At 38.4% G+C, this 20162-nt stretch overlaps 1 protein-coding gene across 4 annotated transcripts in view; it reads right to left on the bottom strand.

The window, feature by feature from the left end:
- Positions 1–17855, bottom strand: part of CLOCK (clock circadian regulator) — a 130311-nt gene extending 112456 nt beyond the window's left edge. The window contains exons 1-2 of one of the 4 annotated variants that reach the window (XM_045474002.1): positions 17375–17855; positions 16296–16374 (exon numbers count right to left, since the gene is read on the bottom strand). The gene's annotated coding sequence lies outside the window, so the exon portion shown is untranslated. The remainder of the gene's footprint in view (positions 1–16295; positions 16375–17374) is intronic. The other 3 variants (XM_045474003.1, XM_045474001.1, XM_045474000.1) reach the window with 3 other exon arrangements.
- Between the last annotated feature and the right edge of the window lie 2307 nt (positions 17856–20162).

Below are 20162 nucleotides of genomic sequence, written 5' to 3'. Positions count from 1 at the left end.
CAAATATTGTTAAAATGTCAATACTACCCAAAGCAATCTATGTATTCAATGCGATCCTTATCAAAGTAACACCAGCATTCTTCACAGGGCTAGAACAAATAATCCTAAAATTTGTATGGAACCAGAAAAGACCCCGAATACCAAACGAATCTTGAAAAAGAAAACCAAAGCAGGAGGCATCACAATCCCAGACTTCAAGCTACACTACAAAGCCGTAATCATCAAGACAGTATGGTACTGGCACAAGAACAGACACTCAGATCAATGGAATAGAATAGAGAACTCAGAAATGGACCCATAAACGTATGGGCAACTAATCTTTGACAAAGCAGAAAAGAATATCCAATGGAATAAAGACAGTCTCTTCAGCAAGTGATGCTGGGAAAACTGGACAGCAACATGCAGAAGAATGAACCTGGAGCACTTTCTTACACCATACACAAAAATAAACTCAAAATGGATGAAAGACCTCAATGTAAGACAGGAAGCCATCAAAATCCTCAAGGAGAAAGCAAGCAAAAACCTCTTTGATCTTGGCTGCAGCAACTTCTTACTCAACACTTCTCCAGAGGCAAGGGAAACAAAAGCAAAAATGAACTACTGGGACCTCATCAAAATAAAAAGCTTCTGCACAGCGAAGGAAACAATCAGCAAAACTAAAAGGCAACCGACAGAATGGGAGAAGATATTTGCAAATGACATATCAGATAAAGGGTTAGTATCCAAAATCTACAAAGAACTGATCAAACTCAACACCCAAAAAACAAATAATCCAGTGAAGAAATGGGCAAAAGACATGAATAGGCACTTCTCCAAAGAAGACATCCAGATGGCCAACTGACACATGAAAAAATGCTCAACATCACTCATTATCAGGGAAATGCAAATCAAAACCACAATGAGATACCACCTTATACCTGTCAGAATGGCTAACATTAACAACTCAAGCAACAACAGATGTTGGCAAGGATGTGGAGAAAGAGGATCTCTTTTGCATTGTTGGTGGGAATGCAAGCTGGTGCAGCCACTCTGGAAAACAGTATGGAGGTTTCTCAAAAAACTAAAAATAGAACTACCCTACCACCCAGCAATTGCACTACTAGGCATTTATCCAAGGGATACAGGTGTGCTGGTTCGAAGGGACATATGCACCCCCATGTTTATAGCAGTACTATCAACAATAGCCAAAGTATGGAAAGAGCCCAAATGTCCATCGATGGATAAATATATAAAGAAAATGTGGTGTGTATATATATACACACACATATATATACACACATATACACATATATATACACATATATATATACACACACACACATATATATATACACACATTTTCTATATATATATATATAAATATATATATATATATATATATATATATATATATATATACACACACACATACATACACGCTGGAGTATTACTCAGCAATCAAAAAGAATGAACTCTTGCCATTTGCAACTATGTGGATGGAACAGGAGGGTATTATGCTAAGTGAAATTAGAGAAAAGACAAAAATCATATGACTTCACTCATATGAGGACTTTAAGAGACAAAACAGATGAACATAAGGGAAGGGAAGCAAAAATCATATAAAAACAGGGAGGGGGACGAAACAAAAGAGACTCATAAGTATGGAGAACAAACTGAGGGTTGCTGGAGGGGTTTGGGAGGGTGGATGGGCTAAATGGGTTAAGGGGCATTAAGGAATCTACTGAAATCATTACTTCACTATATACTAATTTGGATGTAAATTTTAAAAAATAAAAAATAAAGTTAAATCAAAAAAAAAAAAAGAAGTTACTAATGTCATATTATTTTCTGGCTGCTTTGTGTAGCCCCTTCATTCCTTTCTTCCTCTTCTGCTGTCTTTCTTGGTGAACTGATTTTCTATAGTGGTATGCTTTGATTCCCTTCTCTTTATCTTCTATGAATCTACTGCAGGTTTTACTTTGTGGTTGCCATGAGGCTTACACAAAACATTTTATTAACACTCTATATTAAACAGGCATTAACAGTCTATATTAAACTAACAACTTCAATCACATACAAAAATTTTATTCTTTTATGCCCCCTCCCATACTTTATTTTCTATGTTGTAATTTACTTTTTATATATCCATATAAATTGTTGCAGCTATAGGTTTTAATAATTTTGGCCTTTAAGCCTTTATACTAGTTAAGTGATTCACACACCACATTACATTGTAAGAATAATCTGAATTTTGACTGTATACTTACCTTTACCAGTATGTTCTATAATTTCATATAATTTTATGTTACTAGGTAGCATCTTTTCATTTCAGCTTGAAGAATTCCTCTCAGCATTTCTTGTAAGTCAGGTCTAGTGGTGATAAACTCTCTCAGCTTTTGTCTGTTTGGGAAAGTCTTTACCTCTCTTTCAACCCTGAAAAACAATTTTGTGGGGTAAAGTTTTCTTGATTGGCAGTTTTTTCCTTTCAGCACTTTGGATACATCTTTACATGTTCTCCTGACCTGCAAAGTTTCTGCTGAGAAATCTGATGATAGCCTTATGGGGGTTCCCTTACATGGGAATCTTTTTTTTTTCTCTTGATGCTTCTAAACTTTCATGTTTGACTTTAGACAGTTTTATTATACTGTCTTGGAGAATATGATTTTGGTTTGAAATTTTGGGGTGATCTATTATTAGTTTCATGAACTTAGATGGCCAAATCTCTCCCTAGATTTGGGAAGTTCTTAGCCATTATTTCTTTAAAAATTAGACTTCTCCTTTCTCCCTCTTACTCTGGGACTTCAATAATTCATAGTTCAATAGTACCTTGTCATTCCATAGGCTTTCTTCTTTCTTTTTCATTCTCCTTTACTTTTTTTTTTTTTAATGTTTATTTATTCTTGAAAGAGAGACAGAGCACAAGCAGGGGAGGAGCAGAGACAGCCACCCAGGTACCCCATCATTCTCCTTTACTTTTGCTCTGCTGATTACATATCAAATGACCTGTCTTCCAATTCTTTCTTCTGTTTGGTTGAGTCTGCTATTGAATCTACCAAAATCTTCAGTTCAATCATTGTGTTCTTCAACTGTAGGATTTGAATGGTTTCTATTTCTTTGAATTTCTTTTTTGATAATTTGCTGTGTAATGCTACTCCTCTAAGGGTTTATATTTAATCCCTATATGTTTAATTTTTTTTTCTTCATGTGTAAAGCTTACTTGAATTGTCAAACTACAATATACTGACAACTGCAGAGGGTCAGGCTGTAAAAACTGGCTTAGCCAGTCTACCTGGGAAACTGGGAATCTACTACAATACTCATTCAACAAATGACACTGTATACTAGTCTGCCTATATGCTTTCAAGTAATATTCTCAGATTATAGGGCAAAACTTCTTTTATCTTTACCCTAACCCTTTCCTGTATTTCCTCTCTCATGGTGACTTCATAGAAAGATGTAATAATATATTTTGAAAAATTATAGCTGTGGGGCGCCTGGGTGGCTCAGTCGGTTGAGCGTCCGACTTCAGCTCAGGTCACGATCTCGCAGTCCGTGAGTTCGAGCCCCGCGTCAGGCTCTGGGCTGATGGCTCAGAGCCTGGAGCCTGCTTCTGATTCTGTGTCTCCCTCTCTCTCTGGCCCTCCCCCGTTCATGCTCTGTCTCTCTCTGTCTCAAAAATAAATAAATGTTAAAAAAATAAAAATAAAAATAAATAAATAAATAAAATAAATAAAAAAGAAAAATTATAGTTGTGAATAAATCATGCAGTACAAAGTGGTATCTTGAATAATAAGCAGTACCTTAATTATTTTAGTAAAAACTTTGTACAAATGTCACTCCTTACTATTGTTTAAAATATTCCCGGGGCGCCTGGGTGGCTCAGTCGGTTAAGCGGCCGACTTCAGCTCAGGTCACGATCTCGCGGTCTGTGAGTTCGAGCCCCGCGTCGGACTCTGGGCTGATGGCTCAGAGCCTGGAGCCTGCTTCAGATTCTGTGTCTCCCTCTCTCTCTGCCCCTCCCCCATTCATGCTCTGTCTCTGTCTCAAAAATAAATAAAACGTTAAAAAAAAATTTAATAAAATATTCCCTAGAAATTCCAAAAGAGAAAAAGTCTTTGAAATAGATCATAAATCTTTAGAGGCTATGAGTACATGTTTTGATTTTTATTTCCTGGCCCATTTAAGTAGTGCTTTTGTTGTTTGAAAGGTATTTAACTTTTTTTTTTTTTAACTTTTACTTATTTTTGAGACAGGGAGAGAATGCACGTGAGCAGGGGAGGGACAGAGAAAGAGGGGGATGGAAGATCTGAAGCAGGCTCTAAGCTGACAGCAGAGAGCCAGATGAGGGGCTTGAACTCACAAACCGTAAGATCATGAACTGAGCTGCAGTCAGATGCTTAACTGACTGAGCCACCCAGGCACCCCTAAAGGTATACATATACATGATTTTTAAAAAATAGTACAAAAAGGCAGCATAATGGAAAGGCAGCATGCCCAACTGTCCCTACCTGCAGTCCTACTCCCTAGAAACTATCACTTTCATCTATTTTTTATATTTCACTTACTTTTATATTTATCTTCATAATTATACATAACACGTTCCTGTCTTTATTTCTTGAGTAGCATCAAATTACCTATTGACTCCTCATTATGAAAGAGGATTTAGTTCACTTATTATCTTCAATCTGCATTTTTTTTTCTCCTCATTCCAAAGGCAATCAATCCTATTGGGCATTTCTATGTGGCATGTGAAACTAAGAACTGAATTTAAACTTGCTTAAGCATCCGACTCTTGACTTCAGGCTCAGGTCATGATCTCACAGTTCACAGGTTCCAGCCCTCATGGCGCTGATCGTGTGGACCCTGCTGGGGATTCTCTCTCTCTCTCTTCCCCTTCCCCCACTTGTACACACCCTCTCTAAATAAATAAACTTCTTTAAAAAAATTTTAATGACTTCTACTTAAATAGCCAGATGTAGCTAGTAGCTACCATACAAGATGGGGAGCTCATCATTCCTATCTTTCAGAGTGTGTGTGTGTGTTTTTTTAACATGCTAGTCATTTTTTAAAGTTTGTATGTATTTACTTTGAGAGAGAGCGGGCACATGCACACAGGGGAAGGGAAGACTGAGAGGGAAAGAGAGAATCCCAAGCAGGTTCTGCACTGTCAGCACAGAGCCCGACACAGGGCTTGAATTCACAAACGATGAGATCATGACCTGTGTAGAAATCAAGAGTTAGACACTTTTTTTTTTTAATTTTTTTTTTCAACGTTTATTTATTTTTGGGACAGAGAGAGACAGAGCATGAACGGGGGAGGGGCAGAGAGAGAGGGAGACACAGAATCGGAAACAGGCTCCAGGCTCTGAGCCATCAGCCCAGAGCCTGACGCGGGGCTCGAACTTACGGACCGTGAGATCGTGACCTGGCTGAAGTCGGACGCTTAACCGACTGCGCCACCCAGGCGCCCCAAGAGTTAGACACTTAACCAATGGAGTCACCCAGGCGCCCCTAAAGTTTTCTTTACAATCTAGTAACAATCAATTTTTGTACATATCCTATAGGTGCTTGAAAAGAAGTTATGGTCTCTATTTCCAAGGTAGAATTCAGTTATCCATCAAATTTTATTTTTTTTTTCAACGTTTATTTATTTTTGGGACAGAGAGAGACAGAGCATGAATGGGGAAGGGGCAGAGAGAGAGGGAGACACAGAATCAGAAACAGGCTCCAGGCTCTGAGCCATCAGCCCAGAGCCTGACGCGGGGCTCGAACTCACGGACCGCGAGATCGTGACCTGGCTGAAGTCGGACGCTCAACCGACTGCGCCACCCAGGCGCCCCCAAATTTTGTTTATTAATTGCGGTACTTAGATGTTCTACAGCCTTAAGATTTTGTTCACTTGATACACTATGGTCTAAGACCCATTAATGTCTTCTGCCAGTATGGATTTTGTGAATAAATGTCTAGTATGTTTTTGCCTTTTGAGTATTATTTTTTAAATTATTTTTAACAGATATTTGGTACTTCATTATAAAATGAACTTTACAGAATACTCATCTTTTTGTTGCTTAATTCCATCCTCTCTTTATATCTTACAGATAGTTCTGTTACTTTTACCAAGGTTTTTATTATTGTACTATAGACATCTTTACAATCATATCCACATATAATGAACTTAGTCCTCTATTTCCTTTCTTTCGGGGGGGGGGGCAGAGAGAGAGAGGGAAAGAATCCCAAGCAGGCTTGGCACTGCCAATGTGGAGCTTGATGTGGGGCTTGAAGTCACGAACCATTAGATCATGACCTGAGCCAAAATCAAGAGTCAGATGCTTAACTGACTGAGCCACCAAGGTACCCCAAGTCCTCTATTTCTTCACATTTTACCTGTAGGTTCTCTACTACAAGCTATGATACAATGTGTTTATTTTTCTTCCTCCCTTTGTCATCACTAGATTTCAACAAAACACATTATCTTTCTTAACTGTTTACCTTTCTGCAGTTAGGTATACTTCTATTACTACACTTACTGATTTTATATGCTACTGGCTCCCAGCTATCACACAAGAAGCAATTAGCTTACTTAGCACACTTACTCAAGCTCCCACATTCTTCTCCCTTTTCGTTCTGAAATCGTTTGTTGTTTCATTATTCATATATGTAGCAGACTAAGGTCTGCTCAAATACTGACTTATCAATGAAGACTTCTTTGTCCACGCAATTTAAAACTGTAAACCCTGCCCTACCTCCCTCATATTCATATACTACAACCTCTTATAGCCCGATTTGTTTTACTCCAAAAGTAATAATGACCATCTAACATATTTACTAGTTTCTCATCTAGCTTCCTCCAGTTGGAATATAAAATTCCCCAAGGGCAGGGTTTTTTGCCTACTTTGTTCACTGGTATAACACAGGAACTAGAACAGTACCTAGCATACCTAGATGCTCAATAAGTACTTGCTGAATAAACAGGATAAAATCCACCACTAAAAGTATATTTAAAAAACTATAAAAGCAATGTTGAGAGAAATGAAGGCCTAAATGAAAAGAGAGGTTATACTGTGTTTGTGGATCAAAAGACTTGGCATTAACAGGTGCCTGGGTGGCTCAGTCGGTTAAGCATCCGACTTCGGCTCAGGTCATGATCTCGCGGTCCGTGAGTTCGAGCCCCGCATCGGGCTCTGTGCTGACAGCTCAGAGCCTGGAGCCTGTTTCAGATTCTGTGTCTCCCTCTCTCTCTGACCTTCCCCCATTCATGCTCTGTCTCTTTCTGTCTCAAAAATAAACAAACATTAAAAAAAATTTTTTTTTAAAGACTCGGTATTAAGAGGTCAGTTCTCTCTAAAATGATCTGTGGGTTCAATGTAATCACAATCCCAGTAGCCATTTTTATAGAGGGACCAAGTTAATCTTAAAATTCATACGAAATTAAAGGAATCCAAAAAAAAACAATTTTGAAAAAGAAGCAGTGTTAGAGAATTTCCATTACTAGAAAAGCTACAATAAGCAAGACATTAAGATACTGATATAAGGACAGACATATAGTTCACTACATAAAACAGATTTCATAAAGACCCACATACATATGGTTAGTTGCTTTCTGACAAAAGCAGAAAGGTAACTCTGTGGAGAAAGGATGACCTTTTCTCAACAAATGCTGCTGTTAACAACTGTGTATCTATGTGAGGGGAAAATTTTTTTGAAGAATCTCAACCCTTTCTTCATCCCATATATAAAAATTACTTTGAAATAAATCAAACACAAAAGCTAAAACTATAAAACTTCTGTTAAGAAAACATGAGAAAAGGTCTGAGGCAGATAAATATTTCTTAGAACACAAAAAATGTGAATCATAAAAGAATTGATAAATTGTATTTAATCAAAATTTAAAACTCTTCAAAGACACCATTAGGAAAACAAAGGAAGGCATGGGGCGCCTGGGTGAATCAGGTGGTTAAGCACCAACTTCTGCTCAGGTCATGATCTCATTGTTCCCGAGTTCAAGCCCTGCGTCAAGCTCTGTTCCGACAGCTCAGAGCCTGCTTCAGATTCTTGTTTGCGCGCACGCACGCTCTCTCTCAAAAACAAACATTAAAAAAACCTTTTAATAAAAATGAAAATAAATATCTTAGCCAGACTGATCAAGTGAAAAAAAAGATTACCAAAATCAAAAATGATACTGAATCTCTACAGATTGTATATTTACTTCACTATAGATTCTATAAATATTTAAAGGGTAACAACTCATAAACAACTTTATCAATAAATTTCACAACACAGATGAAATGGACAAGTTCCTTCAGAAACTTATCATGCACGTGAAGAGACAGAAACATACAACCATATAACCAATAACCAACAGAAAAACAAACAATATAAGCAGACCAGTCGATGATACAGATATTGGAACCAACAGATAAGCATTTAAATAACTATCAATATACTCAGGAGAACTGGAGTATTAAAAATCTTTAAAACAGGATTAAATTGATGTTCTAGCACTCAAAATTACAATATAAAATTAAGACTATAATAGATCAGTTTCAACAAAAGAGAAAACAGTTTGCGTAATGAAAGAAGGGTCAATAGAAGATACCTAAAGTGAAGTACAGAGAAAAAAATATTTAAGAGATGTGTGGAACATGATCATTGACTTGTCACATGTTTAAATTAGAATCTGAAAAGGGGCACAGAATATTTGAAGAGGAATAACAGAACATCCTCAAACAAAAAGGCATCAAGATACTAATTCAAAAAGGGGTATGAACATAAAACAAAATACTTCTAAAGAAAAGCATACCTCAACATATTATAGTCAAACAGCTAAAAATCTAATACAAAAGAGAAAGTCTTGAAAGTAGTCAAAGAAAAATAAAAGACACATTATTGTCAGCAAGACTATAAGGTGATAATTACCTTCAATAAGACTGGCAGCTGACTTCAACAAAAAGCCAAAAGACAAGAAAACATTTTTTTAATGAAGAAAAAAATAACTACCAACTTAGAATTCTACACTCAGTAAAAAATATTCTTCAAAACACAATGTGAAATTAAGATGGTCTCAAATAAAAATGAAAAAAATCACCATCAGTAGGTAGACCAGTATTAAAATATATACTAAAAGAAGTTCTTCAGACGGAAGGAAAATAATCCCAGACACAAACACACAAAGGCAGGTAGGAAGAGACCTGGAAAGGGTAAATATTAACAAAAACTGTCTAAAATCATACCAATAATGCTTTCTGGAGTTTAAAATATGTACAAATAAAATGCAGAATAATAACAATGCAAAAAGGTTGGAGTAGGAGTTAAAGTGTAAGAAATTGGCATTATTGGGGAATGGTAGAAGTAGTAATCTATACTATACTAATAAGTATACTTGTTATAATCTCTGGAATAACAATGAAAGATACAGTGAAAGAATACATAAGTCAGGAGCAAATAGTGGGAAAAACAAAAATAATTTGATTAACTCAAAAGAAAGCAAAACAGAAGGGATAAAAAGGAATGCAAAGTAGATGATTCAAAGTCAAAGTTGATGGTAGTGGCAAACTTAGGAGTAAAAAAGTAAATGAACTAATACTGAAACTAAAAGACTAACACTCGATTAAATTAATGATAATCTGCATTTATTCACATGCAAAGACATCCATAAAATATGAAATAAACTGTTTACAAATATTCCACTTACTATAAAATTATACATACACACAAATGCCTCAGAAAATGTTAGGAAAAAAAATTTAACTGGGCTTATCCCTGAGATTTTAGGTGATTTTTTCCCATCAGAGATTTTCTTTGTAGTTTTTGGCACTTTAACTCTTTTCCAAGGAACAAGACTCATTTTTTATAAAAACTGCAATACTTTTCAAAAGAAAAAAAAATCAGTTTACAAAATGTAATGATCAGCTCCAACAAAATAACAGGCTTACAGAAAAAGAATGTGATCAAGTCTAAAAAGCAGCAGAACATATAAACATTTCACACAATAAACTCTAATCTTAAAACTAAAAAACCTTTATAATTACAAATATATATCATCACCGTTTCTGATGGAGACAAAAATTAATCAGATAAGAGTTGGAAATGGCTCTTCTCATCAACTAACGGTTCCCTCATTTCTCTTCTTGCATCTAATAAATATCTGTGAATTTTCTATTATACTATATTACATGTTAAAGTTACAAAATAAAGTACAAGTCCTAACATTTTTCACTTTAATTTGCGGGCTATTTCCTAAGTAACTTTTTCTAATATTATCTCAACTAAAATTTAGGTTTCAACATAAAAGAAAACTAGTCATCAGTTTCATGAACAAAAATTTGCCAAAGGACTTCCAAGAAATATACAATAAGTACCATGCATCTTGGAAGCATGCTCTTCTAGTAACTGTTTTATTATTGTAAATCACATAAAAAGATCAAGTACTCCCAAAATCTCCATATAAAAACAAAACTTTAAGCAACTTATTTAAATACATTTAAACTGGGAGTCAAAAGAAAGATAAGAGCCATGTCTGGTACACATTTTGAAAATAACAAAAGGAGAATAACTGCTAACATTTATTGGCCACTTAACTTTGTTCTAAGTAATTTGCATGTACTGTCTCATTTAATCCTCACATATTAAAAACTAGTATAATCTTCCTTTCAGAGATGAGAAATTGAGGTAACATCTGCCCAAGGTTATACAACCATCTAACAGTAAAGCCAGGATTTGAATGCCAAGCAGGCTAGCTCTAGAGCCTGTGTTCTTAATCACTACATCATTCTATCAATATAAGTAATTAAGACCTTGTTAAAGTAGTATGCTGTTAAGTTTCAGGCAATAAACAAGCTTTACTTAGAATAAACCAGATATTTTAACCATCTGATCATGTCACTGAGAATAAAAAAATGAAATAATACCTAAAAACTTCCTAGCTTTTTTCCTGCCTAAAAGGCAGTCCCTATTAAAAGTATATTCATAAAAATCCGAGAAACTTCCAAAAATAGACACCAGAAGGCACACTAAAAACTACTCGATTAAACTGTAAGATTTTATCTATTTTCTCTTGAAAGTAGTTTAACTTAGTTTTTCTCAACTTAAACTGGAAGATACAGATACCTAGAAGTAGAATAAAATGTCACAGAAATCCTACATAAAGCTAATGTCAATTTTTGGGAGGATAAAGAATTCTTTCTTGGTATTTAGATTTTCCTTTTAAGGAAGTGTTTTGGAGCAATCAAAAAACTTTTCTGTTGAATTTCATTTTTTTTTTTTTAATGTTTATTTATTTTTGAGAGAGTGCGAGCGGGAGAGGGCCAGAGAGAGGGGGAGAGGATCTGAAGTGGGCTCTGCACTGACAGACTGTCAGCAGGGAGCCCAATGTAGGGCTCGAACTCACAAACCTCGAGATCATGACCTGAGCCAAAGTCGGTTGCTCGATCGAGTCACACAGGTGCCCCTGTTGAACTTCATTTCAAATGCGTGTACTGACTGCTTCACAGATCCCCACCCTACTTAGAAGGCTTTTTCAAGAACACTACTATCCAAATGATTTATGCTCATAAAAAGTTAACTTAATACAGTTCAGTAAAACACACTTTAGAAATAAAATGCAGATTCACTTTATTATAGGTCATTATTAATTTATTATATACTTATGGAACATTTTTTTCAACAAAAGCACAAAAGTTTGGTTTATCCTGGATATTAATACAAATTCAGTATCAGTCTAAATTCTAATTCAAGAGTGACACATTATTTTAAAAATTGATAACTTAAGTGTCCATGCGAAAAGATCAGTAAATTGTTACACAAACCTAGAGGAGAGTACTCCACAGCCATTAAAAATAATCACATTGTAGGAAACTACCGACATAAAAATAAAAATGTTCAGGATTCATTGTTAAGTGAATAGAATAATTTGCACTACAGGGGCTCTTGGGTGGCTCAGTTGGTAAAGCGTCAGACCAGGCTCAGATTGTGATCTCACTGTCCCCAGTGTCAGTCTCCATGCACAGCAAGGAGCCTGCTTGTGATGGATTTCCACCCCACCTCCCTGCCACCCCACCTCCTTCCAGGCAGGCTTTCCCTCAAAATAAAGAAATAAATAAATAAACAAGGGGGGGGGGAGAATATGCACTACAGTAGATGCATTATGAGCCCATTTTGTAAACATCAAGTGTCTTCAAGTACACATATATTTATATAATGGCTAAAAAAATGAAGCAAGAAACTATTCCAGAAGGTTAACAATGGCACCTCTTTGTAGTGGGATTTCCAGTGATATTTTAAAAATTTAGTTCATGCTTTTTCCTGTTTCCCAAATTTTCTATGTTAGGGATGTGCTATTTTCATAACTGGGGGGAAGAGATTTAAAAAGAGACAAAGGCAACTATGTACATTTAAGCCATGATTTAATACAAATAATAAACTCTATATTAGGCATATGGTTTAACCCTTACTAATAAAACCCCCATCTGTGGTTGGTTTTGTTTGTTTTCAAATACAAAACCTCTTACGGTGAACCAACCTGTGTTTTCATTTTCCACTATTCTGAATGAGAATTAAAAACTTAAGTACCTGACTAAATATGAACTCTTTGAAAAATATGGGAATTCCTGTTTTACTATTTGACCATATAAATGTAAAAATTAAAATATTTCTGAAAAACAAAGTAAGCCACATCCTAAGTGGTATACTGTAGGTCAAAAACAATTCATAAATATTTAATTTTTACAAGTGATTTCTTTATGGAGACTTCTAAGACCTAAAATAATAAGCAGAACTACATCTTTGTAAAATACACACCAAAAATACATTAACAACTCAAGAGCTGACACTATACTTATGAGGATGAATTTAGGTAATTTAACATTTGTATAACTAATAACATGGAGAAAAACTGGAAACTCCTATCCATCTAATTCACAGAAGTTAACAGAGCTATAAAAATGACTAACAAATGGCTGTAAAAGCAACCTATAAATATAAATGTCATTATAATAATTACAGTCAACTTGTAAGAAATTGCTCTGACACTTTATTCTATAAGTAATTCATACAATTGCATCTAGAATTTTAGACTTGGTAAAAGAGAAAATGCAATCTTTACTAGTACAAGGCCTATAAGAAACTACACATAAAAAAACTTTATGCCTCTGCAAAGAACTGGAAACAGACACAAACAACAAAAGGTAATACTGCTATAATGTGGAACTTTGATTTTTCACAAGGTTGTTGTTTGCTTTCACAGTTTAAAATATTTGCAGCAAATATTTAACTGACATAGCAGTAGGAGTAAAACTGTGGGAGAGAAGGTATATTAAATATGTGCTTTCAGGAAAGGAAATAAGGTAAGAAACAATTTACTTTTATTACTAACATCTTCCAACATATTAGATGGTAGATAATAGTTAACTGACAGAACTAAATCTCCTAATATTTCTAACAATCCTGAAATCTCAAAGAGGCTATAATTATCAAATTAAACATCAAATGGCTCTTTCCTGTGGACTAGTGTAAAAACAAAAAAGCAACTATCAGTCTTACAAACATCTGCTGCAACAATGCAACTTAACTCCTTACTTGCTTACTCTTTAAAAGTTTAAGATTTGAGCTTTCTCAGTCTATCCTTCCTATCCTTTCTTAATTATTTAAAAGGATGAGATATAAACTCTCCCTCTAAATCCCATGCCTGCAAAAACAAAAGGCTGGAAACAGTCTCACCCTTTCAAACCTCATGTATATTTTTCTTCTGGAATCGATCATTTCTATCTTGTGTCATAATCCTTATGTACATGCTCTTTTAACTATACTAGACATCAGACCCACAGGGGGCAGGGTCAATGTACTGAAATCTATGTATCTCACATAGCTTAGTAAACACTAAATAGTAAAGATTTAGTCTCGATTCATACTCTGAACTTTCTGCACACTCTATCACCTGAAAAGAATTATTAGACAGGTAGTGTTCTCTTGCAGAAGGAAATAGGAGGTGGGTGGAGGTATGCATACTCCTTGTCTGCTGTCGGGTAAGTACAAACCAGACTAAAAGGCCTCTTCTCCTCCTTTGCCTCTCAAAGACTAGATTCCAGCCAAGTCAATCAGTGTCCCTTAGTTAAGGACAGAGTTTACCTATCTTCACTTCAAAGGACCTGGAAAGGTTCATGTAACCTAGGGAGTTTCTTGTCTGCAAGAACAGAAGAATAAAATCAAAGTCTAACCTGTGAGCTACTGACCAGGTCAAAACCCAAAGAAAACCCTAAAATGTAGACTCTAAAGAGTCCTTTATTATAAAACCCAGGAAACCCAACTCTTTCAGATAAATACAATCTACACCAGATAAAGCTCACATCAGCAGGACCTTACTGCAAACTGTAAATGCACCCCAAGCTGACTGACCCCTCACAAATGAAAAGAGGAGTATGTTCTAAGAGGTATATACCACGTTAGTTAAACTTTCTGACATACTCCAAGTCATATCCCTGTCCTGTGGGTAGTACAGAATCCAATGTAGAGAGCTAAGATTTTCAATATTAAAAAGTCTAGGTTTATAAATGCACAGAAAAAGATAGAGAAGGTTATACAACAGTGTTAATAGCAATTATCTCTGGGGAGGGACGTGAAATAAAATCGTAAGTGTGCAAAGGAAGTTTTCACTTATATACATATTGTATTGTTTTCATGAGCATCAATTTACTTCCATAATTTTAAAAACAAAATTAAGTAAAATTTGGAAATGTGATTCTATTTTTTTCAAAAAGGATTAACAGACCTACATGGAATTCAAAAGAAAAATAAATGCCATTTTGCAGAAGTCTGGCTACTAGATACCTACAAATCAAACAGAAATAATACAATTATCTTATCCTACAAAATAAAAAGGAATACTGGTTACATAACAAAAATGCCGACAGTAACTGTCACCCACTACTCAACATTCACTACTTTGATTATACACTATTAGCCACCAGAGGGAGTTTCAGTACCCTCCCCTCAAAAATTACATCCACTCTAACAAAGCCCTTTTGCAATTGTAACCTAGTTAAAAAGGTTAGGTTGGCAGTTAAAAAAAAAAAATCTTAATTTTTATAGCAATCCATAAATCATAAAAAGTTTTTACTTTATTGCACTAATAGAATGCTGCCCCTCAAGTATATTTTAATTTTTCGTAAGAACTATATAAACAAATTTCAGAAATCGAGGTTCATGTCTGCTTTCCTTAAGAGAAAAAAGTTTCCCAGTCTGAAAAGCAAACTACCTGGAAAATCAAGTCTACTTTCATTGTAATGAGGTGTTCATATTCTCCAATTATCACAACTTTGGAGTTTTAAAAAAAGTGAAATTTTATACAACTATGATTCCCGAAAAAACAGGGAGACACAAAGCTGTACTCTGAGAACAGCATAATCCAGCCATAATGCCCAATGTAAATATCATTATATATTTTAGCTAAGCAAAATGTAACTAAATATCTTAACAAGTTAGTCTGTGACTTTAGCATCTTAAAAATTAAAGTAGAAAGAGCCAAACTTATCCTAAATTTTCTTTCAATGTTAGTTCATTTTTCTAAGCAATATAAAGGGAAATCATACTGAAAATGGTCAAAACCACAACAAGCAATAGAACAGAGACAGGCAGACAGACAAAACCCACATAGCAAATTATTCTGAGAAGAGGATTTTGGTTTAATCTAGTTTATGAATCTGTAACACAGCCACCAAGAGTTTTAAATACAAAGACACAGTGTGCCTCTCATTTCCCACCTCCCTTCTTCAGGTTACCGGCCCCCGCCCCCCTTATTTCTTCTCCAGTATCTTCCCAGTTTCTTTATAATGGAAGAGCAAACATAAGTATATATTCTTATTCCTTCCCCACACCTTAACACATAAAGTAGCACATTATTCACACTGTCCTACACCTTTTTGTGGGGGGTGGGGAGGGACTTTTTTTTTTTTTCCCCACTCTATAACATCTTCTGGAGATCTTTCCATGCCAGGGCACAAAAAGCTTCCTCATTCTTTCTCTCATAACTGATCATGACTAGTTCTACCACAACTTTCATCTGTCTTCTTCTGGCTAACCTTTAATGACATTCTGTTCATTCAACTACATAATACCTGAGTTAGTTTCCTTCTCCCAACAAAATTTTAAAACAAACCAGATTTGAGGTTCCCAAGGGATAGCTTTCAAGAAGCCAATTCGTTAGCTAAATTATATCTTTTTTAAAACGTTTGTTTTTGAAGCAGGTGAAGGAACAAACACTCCACAATTCTTTATCCCTAAAAATAAAGCTACAAATTAGAATGCAATCTTCCAAGTGAAATTACCTTTTTTTTGATCTGGGGGACCAGCATAATAGTCATATCAACAATGACTGTAAAACTTTCTTCTTGTGCTTTTCTTTCACTGTAAAAAAAAAAAAAAAAAAAAAAAAAAATCAATGTTTTCAAGGCTAACAAGCCTTAAAGTCCTTTAGCCCGGTATCCTAATAGCAAGAAACAACCACTGATTCGATCTTTCATCCGCCAGGTCAGAGGCCGAGCCATTTATCTTACTGGATCCTGCTCACTATTATCATCAACAGGACGACTTCTACACCAGCGAAAACACTCTGAAGAATGTTAAGCTCTGCAGCGCTACGTGTTGGAAATTACACACCGGGGGCCAGAGCGCAGGACCAGCTACACACAGACTACAGCTTCTCGGGCAGAAAGGGATCTAGAACAGCCAGCTGCGGTGGTGACAAGGCACAGGGAGGCGCGGGGAGGCGCGGGTCGCCAGAAGGAAGACCTGGCGCAGCGCCTCGAGCGCCCGAACCCGCGCAGTTGCCCGAGCCGGACGCGCGGAGCCGCGCGCTCCCCGGGAACCGAGCCCCGGAACCACGACCACTAACGGAACCAGCCCACGGGCGGCGGCCGCCGCTCGGACTGCGGACCGCGGCGCGCGGGCCGGCAGGGCGGGGGTTCCCCGGAGGAGCTGGCCGCCCCGGCGCCCCATTGGGCGCCGCTCCAAACGTGCCCGAGTTGTGACAGGAATAAAGTGGGTCACAAGGCCTAGCGGGTCCCCAGCGAAAGCCCTCTCTGCACCGCGTCTCCGGCTTTCCCGGCCGCCCTGCCGCTGGAATCGGCCCCAGCCCCGGGGCGCGCTCTAGCCACCTGGCCCCACCGTGCACCCCAATCCCGCCCCTGCCCCGCAGGTAACCCCAGCAGCCCAGAGGGCCCCTCAGCTAGGGTGCGACTCCACCCCAACTCCCGGGAAAAGGCACACTAGGGCGATAAGCAAAACTTGGGCTTTAGCTCCCGCCTTCCCCTCCCTTGGCCGCCGCCCCCCCCCCCCCCCGGCCACACACACACACACACACGCACACACACCGCCCCCCGCTCCCTCCCCTTCCCCGCGCTCTCACCGTGTAGCTTGCGGCGGCTCCGGCTTCTTCCCTCCCCCACCCTGGAGTCTGGCTGCGGTGACTCGGAACCACTAACCCGGCAGCGTCCAGGAGACACCGCGGCTCCAGCACAAGCAGCACCTGGGGTTGTGAGTAGCGCCCCCCACCCACCTCCAAAAAATTCACCGCTACTGCCGCCCGCTCCTCCCCCTCCCTTCTCCTCCCCTCCTCCACCGGCACTAGGAGCACGCATGCGCCGCCGAGGCAAGCCTACCGACGGACTTCAGGCCCCGGGCCCACCCGGTGGGACGCCACTCACCAAGAGCGCGCACGCGTCGGCGGCCAGATTTCCTTCGCGCTCTCTCTCGGGGGTTTCCTTTTTAAGCCGGTAGCCGCAAACCTAGTCTGTGATTGCGCTCCCTGCCAGCGCATGCGTCGTCAGTGACCCTCGCGGGCTCCGACCGCCGGCGCTCTGAGTTTGCCCCTCCCCTCACTCTCCCTTTCCCCGGCGCAACTCGGTGCGCATGCGACTTGCCCCGTTAGGCAGCGCCGAGCCGCGGAGGGGATCCCGGGCGCCGAGGAGACTCCGGCTCCCTTGAGCCGTGCGTCTGCGCCGTCCGCGGAGGGAGACCGGTATTTCCTCGGCGCCCCCTACTCCGCACTCGTTACTGGAAAGCCGGGGAGGCGGGGCCTGGTCGGATCGGGGGAATCGTTGGCATTAGGTCCGGGCGGCTTTGGCTTTCGCCTATGGCAGGGAGCGAGGAGGTGGAGGGAGAGCTTCTTGCTGGATGAGGCATCCGGTGGTGCAAAAGGGGACCCTCTCCCTTTTAAAAAGCAAATCACTTTGCCAACAACGCCAGGGAAGATTTTCCGGGTGTTGGCAGGCGGAAGACTTTTTTCATTCACCAGCGGCATCACTCGTGTTTCCTCTCTTGGGGCTGGGAGAGGTTGTTTGCGAAGGTGGATGGACATCCAGAGACATCTTTTTCTTCTCTCTGGAAGGAGCAAGGCTCGTGTTTCTTATTGGTGGGTGGGCCTGCGGAGACCGGATATGCGCCAGTGGCTTGGAGGAGGGAGGTAAAAGAAGGTCAAGATGTGTTCCTTCGGAGTTTTTCACCTGGCCTTAAAAACCTGGTGACAGTATAATGGCAGATGAGGGATGAAGCAGTGAGGATACACCAGGACCTAATCTGCACGGCTTCCCTTATTAGAAAAGCATGTAAATACTTCCTACTTACTTTAGGGGAAATTACTTCCATTGATGCTTATAACACACTTGGTCCATATGGGAAAGCACGTTTCAGTAGTTGTCAATGATTGGAAAAGAAGTCTTTACAGCCCTAATTCCTAGTATTTTTCATGTTTTAGTGAATGTCTTTTGGATTTGCAATAGAAACCATCTTCTTGTTTCAAAATTGCTCCCTTCAAGGTAACATTCATCTCAGTAAGCATTTATGATTCTTGCAGAAAAAGAAAAAGAACATCAAAATTGGGGAACTTATCCCTGATCCTTCACCTGAGGATTTTAACCACTCCATCATATAGCAGACCTTTTTGCCCGTTAAATATTCATTTTCTATTCCAATAATTCCTCTTGGAGAACTATTCACTCAGTCCATTATGGCTGGGGCAGTGAAGGAAGGAAGGAAGGAAGCCAGTGAAGGAAGCATATTTGAGTTGATCTTCTGCCTTAGGCTGGAGTTACCAAGTAGGGTGCTCTCTCTGCCAATGGATTTAAATCTGGAAAAATGAAGGCCTGAAGCCATCTTTCCACTCATGGATTATTCTAAGAAAGAAGGCAACGTGGAAAAAAGCGGATTCAAAGATGGAGATTTGGCCTTGTTAGCATTTAATGCCCTGAACCCAACGTGGGCCAGATAACTGGAAATTTCAGTTAAATTAGTTCTTTCATGTGTCTGTTTTATTGCTTAAACTAGTGAGAGGTTTTCTGTCACTTGCTATCATGAATCCTAAAGGATGCTGGTAGTAGGAGAGCAGGCAAGGTTAATAATATGGATAAGGTAGGTTGCAGCCAGACCAGAGGGTTTGCATGCTTCCCCTATGACATGGATGTTTATATTCTAGAGAAAGTGATCCCTCCTCAGATTCTACCTCATCTAGAACTCCTATCTTCAAAAACACCTTTGCCCTTTTAATGGTTCCATTATACTCTTAGTCACTAGTATCAAATCACGTTCATCTTTGACTCCTTCCTCTCTCATTTCCTGTATTTAATCATTTACCAAGACCAATTGATAATCCTCTGTTTTTTTCTGCTCAGTCCTCTGCCACTGCTTGAACATTTCCCCAGTTCAGTTCACAGTTTATCTGTTCTCCCCATATTCTCTCCAAGAAGAAAACTGAATCAGATATTTTTAATAACTTTTCCAACTTCTAGATTCTACTTTTCCCTAAGAAAAATCCTGCTTCATAGTTTCACAGATCCTAAACAACAATTTATGTAATTTAAATATTCTGTTAATTCTTTCTCATATACCTTGCTGTTACTTAAACAGCATTTCCAGCACCCTTTCCAACTGATTCTCCTAGCTGATGTCTTGATAGAGACAATATAATTTAGTTGTTAAGAGTACAAAATTGGAAACTAAAACTGCTGGATTGAAATCCCAACCCACCACTTAATATCTACATGACTTTGAGCAAGTTATTTCTCTGTTCTTCACATTCCTCATCTGTAAAATGAGGATAGTAGCAAACCTGTCTCATGGGATAATTGAGATACAGAAAGTAGATGTAAGGGTGTGTGTGTGTAATAGTACCTGGTACATAAGAGATCCCGTGTAAGTGT

This window comes from Leopardus geoffroyi, chromosome B1, assembly GCF_018350155.1.
Source record: "Leopardus geoffroyi isolate Oge1 chromosome B1, O.geoffroyi_Oge1_pat1.0, whole genome shotgun sequence".
Lineage (NCBI taxonomy): Eukaryota > Metazoa > Chordata > Mammalia > Carnivora > Felidae > Leopardus > Leopardus geoffroyi.
Note: the sequence above shows the minus strand (reverse complement) of the source record. Positions and strands in the feature narration are given on the sequence as shown.